At 42.8% G+C, this 12799-nt stretch overlaps 1 protein-coding gene across 3 annotated transcripts in view; it reads left to right on the top strand.

Moving 5' to 3' along the window:
- Positions 1-4518: 4518 nt before the first annotated feature.
- Positions 4519-12799, top strand: part of mapk8b (mitogen-activated protein kinase 8b) — a 49731-nt gene continuing 41450 nt past the window's right edge. For 2 of the 3 annotated variants that reach the window (XM_015963624.3, XM_015963623.3), the window contains exon 1: positions 4519-4826. The gene's annotated coding sequence lies outside the window, so the exon portion shown is untranslated. The remainder of the gene's footprint in view (positions 4827-12799) is intronic. The other variant, XM_015963625.3, reaches the window with a different exon arrangement.

Raw genomic sequence — 12799 nt, forward strand, 5'->3', positions numbered from 1 at the left:
GATGAAAAGTTGAAAATATTTCAACTTTCTGGGATTGCGTCACTGGGTCGCCTGTGCACGCCACGTGCACGAGCGCAAAATTTCACACGCACGTTTTTTGTGTTTCGCTTGGTAGGAGGGAGACCTGCGATTATCGCTTTGTCGCTCATGTCTCATTGAAAATGAATGGAGGAGAGGCGATGTTGCCTCCCGTGTGTCGAGCCCATTAGATGTTGTAGGGATCAAAGGAACAGCGCTAGGCTGGTTTACATCCTGCACAACAGATTTCATTTTGTTAATGTACATGATAAATCTTCATCATATTCCAGGGTTACTTGCGGAATACCACAGGGTTTAGTGATTGGACCAATTCTTTTTACTATATATATGCTTCCAATTGGTAAAATCATTAGACAGCATGGGATAAACTTCCACTGTTATGCTGACGATACTCAGTTATATTTATCCATTAGCCCAGATGAACCTAATCGGTTAGGTAGATTATTGGCTTGTCTTGAAGACATAAAAAAATTAGATGACTCTAAACTTTCTGCTTTTCATCTTTGGACTGGAACTTCAAAAAAGGAAACTGCATAGTCAAATACCTGACCTGAACTGCATTAAATTAGTCTCCGAGGACAAAGTAAGGAACCTTGGTGTTATCTTTGGCCAGGATATGTCATTCAAATCCCACATTAAACAGGTTTGTAGGATTTCCTTCTTGCACTTTTGGACTATTGCTAAGATTAGAAGCATCCATTCCAGGAGTGATGCTGAAAAACTAGTTCATACATTTATTACATCAAGACTGGATTACTGTAATTCATTACTATTAGGGAGTCCAAATTGAAAATTTATCGTAATCAAAATTTCTGACTGTTATCGAGATAATTTTTCTCATGTCGATAAATTTGATAATTTAAAAAAATGAAAGAGTAGGTTGGCAATGTTCGTGTCCCTTTAAGAAGCTGTACCACCTTGAGTCATGTAAAAAGGTGACTCAACATAAATCATGTGACAGCCCCATCTAGTGGACAACATTTGTTTCTGCGCGTACCTGTAGTTATTGTCCATTTATCGTGATTGAGGTGAAATCCTCAATATTTCGTGATATTGATTTTAGGCCATATCGCCCAGCCCTGCTTCAGCTTGTCCAAAATGCTGCAACTAGAGTTCTGATGAGAATTAAAAAGAGAGATCATATCTCTCCTGTCTTAGCTTCCATACATTGGCTGTCTGCTAAATTCAGAATAGATTTTTAGATCCTCCTTCTCACATATACAGTAAAGCTCTTAATAATCAAGCTCAATCATACATCAGTGACTTGATTGTTCCATATGTTCCTAACAGAACATTTCGCTCTCAGATTGCAGGTGTAACAGAATGAAATGACTGTTTTCCACCTAAAAGTCAACCCAGTTTATAAAAGCCGGCTGTTGCAGCGCTCCGCCAATGATGATGGCAACCATAGATCAAGGCAGATCAAGGAAGCGCAATTTCACAGAAGCAGAAATTGAGGTACCTGTGGGTGAGGTGGAGAAATGAAAGGAAGTGCTTTTGCAAAACAAATAAGAGAAAATTCACGGAGTGGCACAGCGTTGCTGAAGCCGTCAATGTTTGTGAGTTCTTCAGAGAGATCTGTGGCAGATATAAAAAAAAATAGCACTTTGAGATTACTTCTGTAATGTAAAGCGCATTATAAATAAAATGTATTATTATTATTAAAATAGTCCAAATGGGATTTGATCCCCAGACTCCCAGGTGAAAGTCATGCACACTAACCTGTCAGCCAAACGGAGATCTCCCCTATCCAAGTAACCAGGGCACATGACCAATCAGGTCACAGTGACAGGACACACAAGGTCACAGATGCATGACATTCTGTCTCAATCTGTCCCCCTGCTGATATTCTGCATTCCATATTCTGCACTTCAGGCTGTGTGTGTGTGTGTGTGTGTGTGCACACGCGCGCATGTGTGTGTACGTGTGGGGGTCTTGTTCTGTGTGAAAATGAAGCGGTACAAGTGATTATGCTGCTGGATTTCAAAATTGTATCCTTCTCAGCAGCAGCACTACATGTGCTCTCCATATCCAAAATGTGCATAAGCCAGGTCCTTAGTCAAATAAAGTTGCGCACATTTTTTGCACACAAGTTTTCTATCATAAATCCCAAAGTTTGCGTGGAAAGTTGCTTACGCAGTTTTCCGACCCTGTTTTGTGCGTAAGCAAGCTTCATAAATTAGGCCCCTGAACTGTATTGGCATGTTTACTTTGTGAAGTGCCTTGAGATGACTCTTGTAGTGATTTGGTGCTATATAAATAAACTTGAATTTAATTTAATTGAGCAACTAGTTGTTTGGCTGTCAGTGTTGAGTGCGGCTTTCGGAGTAACCCTTCTTCTTGCATTTTCAACTGCCCGAGTCATGTCGTGAAGATCCTGATGGCAAAGAGGATCCTGTCCGCTTCCTCAGCCAACGAGCGGTAATCCCTCAAAAACGGGGAGTTGGTGAGGCTGGCCTGCAATGGAACAGGCAGTCATCACAGGAAGAGGTGCATGAAGAGGAATCTATCACTTTGGGAACCATACAGGGACAACATGCTTTCCATAATCTCCAGAGCCGTGCCATCGCCCAAGCTGTCGGGGGAAATGTGTCGCTTGACCTATTCTGCCCCGGAGAGGGAGAAACATCTTTCCAGCAGCTGCTTCAGAGATGTGTATTTCCTTGAGCCAGAGGATCCTGAATCAAGCTCATGACCCAGCGGGTGGACAAAGGATCTAGTAAAGCAACCATGTGGTGGACCAAGACTGAGAATCACAGGAGGAATGCAGGGACGGTACAAGGTAGTTCTGCTCACATCCTTTATTCACTAGTGAGTCCGCACAAAAGACATACAAATCATGTCTCCTCCTACACATGTCACAAGGGTGTGAGTGAAGCCCCCTGGTGGTATGCCACACTATTCTATTTTATAACCTGTATGCATGTGTTGAGCACATTTGCATAACAATGGTTGTAGTTAAGGTACTGTTGAGAAGAGATAAAACGGAAGCAGCTCCTTTGTTTTTTTGTGTATGAATCCCTTGGACAGAATAGGGAATGTTAATTAAGTTTTCCGTCTCCTTATTCCATTTTGAACATTAATGTTTAAGCAATTTTTTTTAAGGTGCTACCTACTTTAAGTCAAATTTTGACTTAACTGTATGGATACTGAGTTTTCTGATTTGTGTTGTAATAGTTTTGTACATATTTTATTGAAAAGTAGTTACAGTAAATAATAAAACTATTTTGGCTGCGCAGGGGCGCAGTGGTCAGAGCTGTTGCCTTGCAGCAAGAAGGTCCTGGGTTTGATTCCCGGCCTGGAATCTTTCTGCATGGAGTTTGCATGTTCTCCCTGTGCATGCGTGGGTTCTCTCCGGGTACTCCGGTGTCCTCCCACAGTCCAAAAACATGTCTGTTAGGTTGATTGGTCCGTCTAAATTGTCCTTAGGTGTGTGTGTGTGTGTGTGTGTGTGTGTGTGTGTGTGTGTGTGTGTGTGTGTGTGTGTGTGTGTGTGTGTGTGTGTGTGTGTGCATGGTTGTTTGTCCTGTGTGTCTCTGTGTTGCCCTGTGATGGACTGGCTCTCTGTCCAGGGTGTACCCGGCCTGATTGCCCGTTGACTGCTGGAGATAGGCACCAGCACCCCCCGCGACCCTACGTGGACTAAGCGGGTTCAGAAGATGGATGGATGGAATAAAACTTTTTTTTGCAGTGATTAAGTAGGGTTTTATTAATATGCAAAGTTTTATAAATGAGGCCCCTGATCCTTAGGCCACCAAAGTGTATCCCCTGCTGCACCTAAAAATCCTGTCCATAAAATAAGGAACAGAATCAGTGACAAAGGATAGGGTTGCCTTGGCAGAGTCCAGCTGTCAAAATAAAAGTGTGGTAAAGAGACCCTTGATGATAAGATTGCATTACTAGATAGTTACATTCCCGCAATGAATGTGTCCAATGTGCCAGTGATGCCCATCTGAGATGATATGGTCTCTCATCACCCTGTTCTTATTTTTGGTAAAATACTATTTTTTTAAATCATAGTTGGAATTTGCATAAAAACTAAACATTTTGCTTAAAAGACTAACGTTCACATTTTATTCTGAAATTATATGTTTAACTTCATTATTTGGATTTGTCTTAAACATTTAGACACAATTCTGCAATTAGAATTCTCAAAACAAATGCAGTGAAAAGTGACTTAAACGTCTCACGTCTCATTTTATTGTTTAGAGGAGCTAAATTTGACAAACAGTAGGTGCATTAACATTACTTACATTGCTTTGGTCTCATTTGTACACAGATTTTCGTGGGAATTTTTATATTATATGTTATGGTATACATGATGTAACATACTATGTGACATTATATTATATTATATTATATTATATTATATTATATTATATTATATTATATTATATTAATATCAGCCCGTCCCCTTCGAAAAAGCGACGTCATTTGAAAACGTTGCTAAACTGTGCCGTGAAAAAGCGCATTTGCTCTTGAACGTGCCCCGGCTCTTATTGTGCAGCCGAGGAAACGTCCGAAGGTTTCGACGGCGTCGGTATGAAATGGCAGAAACAGTCTGTGTCGCGGAAGCACTGAGATTAGCTTACATTGAAGCTACACATGCATCGTGTGGTGATCCCGGTCAGCTAAATTGAGGCTAGCGGGAGGTTGTCCGGAGGAAAAGTGGATTAAAGGCCAGTATTTCCTGGCCCAAAACAAGCCCCCGTTCTGCTTTGGTCCCCGGCTGGCAGCGACTCGAGCGGCGACTGCAGGTCGACACTGCTGGACTCAACCGGAGAGGGGTGAGCTGCGGAAGCTTTTTTACGTTTTATTGTTTGTTGTTGGGGGACAAAGAATGGCTAAAGGCGGAATCAAAATGTTGCTACAATAATATTTTAGGTAACCCCTCCAGCAGGCTGAACAGGTCTGGCCTAAAGGGTACCGGGCAGCCAGGCTGAGTGACTACTCACTTTACAAGAGGAACATTTTTTGTGCCTCACACACACTTTAGCTCAATTTTACACTGTAAATAAACACCGGCTCGTGTTTGAACAAGTGAAATGTTCAGCTGGGACGACGTGACATTTAGCCCGTGCTCATAAACCCAGAATAACAGCCTTCATGTGAACACAAAGCAGTCGTTGACGCATTGAATGCAGCTCGGTTCTACCTAACATCAAGTTTTACAGCCTTCAGCGTGACTGAACACTCCACACGCCGGGGGAGGTGGGCTTATCAGATATTGTTACCTTGGCGTATCTCCCAAAAAGAGACGCTGTTGCATTGAAGGAGGAGATCAGCCCGCTTTTGTAGGAAAAGTGAGTTTTTAGGTGTGACAACCCTGCAGAATGCTTAAAGCCAACAACATATCTTCGGAGTCTGATCACACTAGTTGTTGGCAAGTTGAGACTCACAGGTTTCAACTTGAGTGTCTCCTGTAAATCCACCTTTTTTATTGATCTGACATGCTTCTGTTGTCCTGACGGGGCCTTGTTGCTGCAGAAAAGGTCCAAACGCACCAGGAAATCTGACTCCTGCACCAAACGGTGAAAGGTGGTGCGCAGAGGTGGAATTGTTGGGTCTAAACAACATTTGTCTAGTTTTTGAACAAACTGAGCCAGTCATGTCTTGGGTCCTGACTTCCTGAACAGGGTGAAGTGGTGTGATGGAGTGGAGTGAGAAAGTCACAGGGGAAAATGATTTTGTAGCTTCTCCTGCCTCTGTTCTGTTGCTGTGTCAACAGCTTGGGCTTCATGCTTATCTTGCAATCTCAAATGCACTGATTCTGGTTTAGAAGGCCAATCCAGATTTCTGTTTTATGTACAGCTTTGAGCTCCAGGTATTGGTTTTGTTGGATTCTCATAAAGTACATTTAGTAGATAATATTTCTGTAACTTCCTAACTAGCTTGAAAATTGTGGTCTGAAGTGAAAGTGTGTACATGAAAGAACAATGTTTACCGTAAATCCTCTAATACAGGCCCGGGCCTGTATTTGACTCAAGCTCATCAAGCTCCAGGCCTTTATTGGAAGGAGGGCCAGAATTAGAGGCAGGCCTCAATTTCTATTTGAGCAAAATGAACTAATGGTTCGCTGGAGTTTTTGACAATTAAAATTGCGCCCACATTTTCAAAGTTAAACACATTTCTTTTAACAACTGTAGTTTCTGCTTCAGCCATCTCCCCCCTACCCTTGCGCAGCGGCCTCAAACTCACTGATGCGCCTGCAGCCTCTTGGAGTTCCTGCTGCTCTAAACATTAAAATAATTATTTCATTTTCTGTTCCTCACTTCTGATTACCTTCAGTGGTGTCTGTTTGTTGCAACCACCAGGTACAAAAACAAATTTGTTTTTATTTGACTATTTTTCTGTCCTGTTTGTTTATTATCTTCCTGCATCTCCTCTAAATCCTAAAGAAAAACTGCTACCTGGGTTCATATATATTCACCTTATGAGTTACCTTTGAACTGCAGTTCTAAAAGATCTACCGACCGCAAAAACAGCGGAGTGCTCGCTGCGCGCCAGCCGCATCAGTGAGGTGCATCACCGGAGGACAAAACAGGTGATGCGCCCCGCTCCACAGCAGTGAAAAGCATCAGGCACAAATAAGACAGAAAACATAAAAGGAAATGAGCCGACATGAACGATCGCGTGTTAAATTAGTTTTTGAGGTGGCAACACCTGATTTGATAATGTTACTGTGGCCATGTTCAGGACGCAGATGTCTGGAGCACGTCAACAATCAGAGCTTTGCATGCGCAAGCTGGCTAAGGTTAGGATGGGGGTGAGGGGAAGGTTAAATTGCAAGAGGGTAAAGGTCATAATTTGGTTAAATGTCAGTTTTACGGCGGGTGTCAGTACCGACGCTCTGGCACAGCGCGTTGCTTCCCGACACGCAGGAGCTTGTCACCTGCTGACAGCAGGCTGCTGTCTTTTCCGAGGACTGCGTCTTGCCGGTCATTATCACGTGACAGCGACTAGTCGATGACAGGCATAAAAAGTCACTATAGTGAAGTCGACTAGTTCATACAACCCCTATTGCTCCCCAGAGTGTTCTGCAGCATAATCAGCACGTTCTCTTTGAACTTGATATCAAATTTTCACCTCCTCTTCGTCTCCGCACCTGCCATGGTTAAAGTGGCCCTCGCGGTCTGTCACTGGCAAATCAAAAGTGAGACGGATGACACAACCGCCCCCCTGTGGTACTTGCTTGTTACCACATTCCACCCGGCCACAATAAAAAAACGGCCATTATTCACCTCCGCCGACTCCGACCAAAATATGATACCCGGCCGTTAATTGAATACAGGCCAATATTAGAGGATTTACGGTATGTATTCGGCAGACGCTTTTATCCAGATCAATTTACAAATGAGAACAATGGAAGAATAAAAGATATTTTTTCTATTCTTACTTGGCCCCAATGTGATTTCTTGGGTTCAGACTGGCTGATCAACTCATTTTTCTTAGGGATGCACCGATGGATCGGCATTTGATCGTAATCGGCCGATAGTGCCCCTATCGGTTTTGATCGGAATTTTCAAAATAGATCAAAGCAGACCGATCAGCTAGGGTTGTCAACGGTAACCAGTGTAGCGGTAGACCCCGTAAAAAAAAAAGTTGACAATAATAATAACCGTCTTGTTTTTTAAAAAACTATATTATCTTGGTGGGTTTACCGTGGCTGCAGTGTAGGCGCGGTGACCCCTACCAGCCACCGTATCATCGGCTGAAGTTGCCGGCGGCACATGCGCGCTTTGTTGTTTACAACCAAAACTTTCTTGAAGCTAAAGCTAAAATAATGGTCAAAGGAGGAGACGACAGCGCTCAGGAGGACATTTATTATCCCTCAAAGAAGACAAAGTTGGAAGTACAGGCATATTTTAGATATTTGAAGAATGCCGAGGGAGTTCATAGAAGACGGCTATCCTGTTTGCAGCACATGCAGAAAAAGTGTCTGTGAAAGGCAGCAACGCTTCAAATCTCATGACACATCTGCGTGACCATCACCCACAACTCTACAGTCAACGCAAGGCAAGTTAACGTTAGCGTTTTAGCTAAAATGCGTGACCCGAGGATTTGGGTTGAGGGAGAATGCAACGAGTCGCTATAAATAGCAGCCGCAGCGCCGCTACCTGCATATAAACCGTGTCGCGGACACCCCCATGTTGAAATGATGCTATGCATTACGGGGCTCCCAGGGGCAGATAAGAGTTGGTCTCTCTCCGAGAATAATTATGAATTTAACAATGATTACTGCCTGATGACGTTTTCCCAAATCTGCAAAGCTCACTGGAAGGACACAAGCCGAGGACAATATTTTCCTGATATAGGGTTTATTACTCAAGTAAGGGTAAAAAAGTATCTGATTAGAAGGGTACTTGAGTACTGAGTATCATCTGATCTAATATTTTTAAATGATGATCAAACAGACATAAAATAAGAAGTTATGGGCAAATATAGGTATTTTAAAGACTAAAGGGAAAAAATGTAAACAAATAAACAACATAATTACAAAATAACACATTTTAGGCTAAATGGAATGGAAGTGAATCGGTGCTCGGTCGGTACTGTGGAATTCGGTCGGTACCTTAAAAAGTACCAAATTTGGTACCCATTCCTACTCCGGGATACCATGTCTAGGGCACCGGTATGTGACCGTTCTGTTACTGCCATCAGAGGTTTGGTAGCATTTCAACAAATTAGGTGATTTGATCAAGATCGATGGGAAGGCTAAACCGAGCGGCTCACCGGATGAAGTGATGCCAACGCGCCTCTTTCCAGTACTCGCCCCTTTAATATTGCACATAATTAACATGAGTCTCAGTTCTGGTATAGTCCCTGACGATTTCAAAAAGGCGGTTATTCAACCTTTGCTCAAAAAGCCTGGACTGGATGCTTCGCTGGCTGAAAACTACAGGCTGATTTTGAAACGTCCATTCTTAAGTAAGGCACTAGAGAAATGTGTTTAGCACCAGCTCTTGGTTTTTATGGATGAGAATACCATTTTTGAGACTTTCCAGTCTGGCTTCAGAGCTCTACACAGCACGGAGACTGCACTGGTTAGAGTGCTCAATGACATTTATCTAGTGACTGATAGCGGTAATTCTGTGTTGTTACTTCTGCTGGACCTCACGGCAGCCTTTGACACGATAGATCATGAAGTGCTGCTTCATCATTATGTCAGGATTTCAGGGTTAGCCTTGGAGTGGTTTAGATCATAGCTGACAAATAGAAAAATGTGTGTTTGGATGGGAAGTTATTCCTCAGAGTACTCTGATCTACCCTGGGGGGGTACCACACGGCTCGATATTGGGACCTCTGTTGTTTTCTGCTTACATTCTGCCCTTAGGTGACATCTGTCGTGAGCTTGGAGTTCAATTCCACCTATATGCTGGCGATTGTCAGCTGTACCTTCCTCTGAACACGTCAAGTGGTCTCTCTATTTCTATTCTTACTAACTGTTTGAGGGAGATCAAGACCTGGATGAGTGAACATTTTCTGAGCCTAAATGATCACATAACAGAGGCTATATTGTTTGCTCCAAGCATACATTATGACTCTTCCCTAACTGACTGTGGGTCATTCAATGGCCAGCTGACTACATCAGTGACTAATCTTGGTTTTAAACTGAATAGCGCCCTTAGTTTTGACACCCACATCAATGGAGTGATCTCCACCTCCTTTTTCCACCTTCGTCAGCTGGCAAAGATCAAACTATTTTTGTCGCGTCATGATCTTGAGACTGTAGTCCATGCTTCTAATGCGGTGCGATTGGACTACTGTAACTCTGTTTTATTCGGTGTGAGCAAGGGCTCAATAGTGAGGATGCAAATGGTGCAGAATGCTGCTGCCAGATTTTTAGAGGGCAGGCGCAAGTATGACCACATTACTCCTGTCCTGGCTGCCCTTCATTGGCTGCCCATTGATGTAAGGATTCGTTTTAAAATACTCTTATTGGTCTTTAAAACATTAAATGGTTTGGCCCCTCCTTACTTGGTGTCACTACTTCAACCGTACACCCTTGCACGGTCACTCCGCTCGGAGAACCTCATGCTCCTCTCGGTCCCAAGAACACACCTAAAGACACGTGGTGATAGGGCCTTTGCTGTGGCAGGTCCTAAGCTTTGAACGAGCTTCCTCTCAGCTTAAGGGCCTCCACCTCTGTTGCGGTTTTTAAGGCAAGGCTAAAAACCTACTTTTATGATCTGTCTTTTAACCTTTCTAACTAGTTTTATTGTTTTAATTATAGTGATTTGTGCACTCACTCTTGTGATACAATGTTTTTATTTTCTGGACTTAATGTTTTATGTTTTTACTTGATCAGTGTAGCGCCTTGGTAGCATCTTTTTGCCTGTAAGGTGCGATTTACAAATAAATTTGAGTTGAGTTGCAAAGTTTTCTAATGTATTCGTAAAGCCAATGCCACCCTGCAGCTCATGCGATGAACTGGGGAATGCTGGTGTACTTTTTGAAACGTTTTTGAAACTCTCCTCCTAGCTGCCTTATTTTCCTGCTTGGTAACCAGTAGCATAAGTACAGACATGGCCCATAGCTGAATATTTAAAAAGGCTACTACCCCCAGTTTGGATCACATATCTAAAGCAGACTTTTGTGAAGGATTTTTTTTGGGTTATTATAATACCTGAACGTCGATACTAGGGAAACACGTTTTGCTGCTGTTTGTTGTTGTTGTTGTTGTTGTTGTTGTTGTTGGCTTGGCTTCAAATCCTCCCCAGGTGTCATTTCCTTTAATCCCTTGCAAATTAGTCAACCATAAAATATCATTAACATCCCCGAGGTTCAGGCTTAGTGGGATGCTTTAGCATAAATACTCCTGATGGTTCCCGCCAGACATCCAGGGGAGAATTGTCTGCTCATGTCAGCCGACACTCTGGCTGAACAGGCATTCTTCTGTCAGGGAGGAAAATCCAAAGCTGCTGATGGACGTTGGTCGCAGCAGCGTGGATAAGCCAGAGGTCTTTGATAATTGTAACAATCTGGCTGCATTCTGAGCGAGATGGACAAACCTGCAGCATCTCAATCTCCCCCTGGGAGAGGATGTGCAAAGGGCAGCTGTAGTGGTGAGGATCTGGACCAGACTTCCAGTTCAAAAAGCTATATCTGGCCTTTGTTTCCGCCTGGTTATCCAAGACAACAGCCTAATAGCCACTGCAGCTGTGGCTGATGGGATTTCTATGATCAAGCTGCAACTTTCACGTGTTTTTGTGCTGATTACGGATTCTTCAAGTGTGCTTCGTTGGACACTAGCAGCAATGTGATGAGTCCCAACAGTTGATGTGAACATCTCAACACACTCCATCAGGATGCTGAGCATCATTTTCACACCCTGATACTGCTGAGATCATGCTTGCAGCCCATGAGGTATTTAAATTGACACTTTGCTAATTTTTCATATTTTTAAACAAATTTCTTGAGCCAGTATGTGCTAAAATGACCCTTTACGGAGTTAATGAAAGGCCATCCAGCCCCCATCTCCCCCTGTGGCCAGAATATTCCACTTTCAACTTCAGACTGGCGGGCCGCCCTGTTGGGACTTAAAAATAGTTGAGCGGACATACCTGGTGCTGCAGTCTGATTCCAGCTTATTTCCTGCATTAATTTAGTGATGATTTACTCCTGTAGAGTAAGGAAGGCTGGGCAGACATGTCAGCTGTTAGATTAAGGTGTTAGAAAGACCAACGCAAGTCGAGGAGATGTTTCACTTTCATTTTTACTAATTGACTCTAGGGGATGATTAAAGAAAGCAAAACTGCCAAGTTCCTCTTTAACCCCGGTTTCACACTGGAAGCATCAGTGGCGTGAAACGGCAGCAGAACGGTTTAATCGCAGACTTCAAAGTGGTCCTTTTCACGTCGGGAGAGTCTTGGCAGCGGCACGGCTTCCTCGCTGTGCTTTTCGCTGGACTCGAGATCACAAGACCCCTTGAAACTTCAGGTCATGGTTTGTTTATGCCATCCGCCATTAAATCACAAAGCGGGAAATCACGTTTGATATTGCTGTTTGTTGTCATATATGATGTTGTTCTTCTCTACTGCTAGGATTAAAGCCATGAAAAACATACCGCTGCACTTCTGGAACAATACTGGGAGTTAATAAGTCTGTGAAACCAGGATAAGACTTCCTTATAATCAACATACAGATAAATGGTCCAACATCAAGTGTATTTAATGCGACATATTGTAAGAAGCGCGTCAGAAGTGTCTAATTCAGTTGACATTTTTCTGCTCGTTAAAAAAGGTTAAACGTCACCAAGGAAAGGCGTTATTTTAGCTGTGAAAACCTGCAGTGACAAAAGCTCAAACTGTCTGAAAGGGTAAAGAGCTCAACACGAAGCAGTCTAAAATCTAGTGAGTGTTACACTTTACAGCTGTATGATTAGTGAAAATTGTGTTTCAATGTCGATTTCAGCTCCAACCAATCACAAAAAGGCTACATTAATAAAAAAAATGTTTTGTTGCAATCTTCTTTGGGTTACAAACATGGTGCAAGGAAAGATGCAGAACGATGGCAATACACACCAGTTGCACAAGAAAAAACTACTCCAGTGTAGGGCTGGGCGATATATCGATATTTTTAAAATATCGATATAATTTTTAAACAAGATACAAGATGACTTTATATCTTTATATCTATAAAACTGGTCAAACTGCTATGCTAGCGATTAGCCGCTATGCTAGCGACATGTTGCTCCATCTCTAAGCGGTTTTTACATGTATTCTCACAAGTTTGCTCAATCTCAGAGCCTCTGGGTAAA

This window comes from Nothobranchius furzeri, chromosome 16 (genome assembly GCF_043380555.1).
Source record: "Nothobranchius furzeri strain GRZ-AD chromosome 16, NfurGRZ-RIMD1, whole genome shotgun sequence".
Classification (NCBI taxonomy): Eukaryota; Metazoa; Chordata; class Actinopteri; order Cyprinodontiformes; family Nothobranchiidae; genus Nothobranchius; species Nothobranchius furzeri.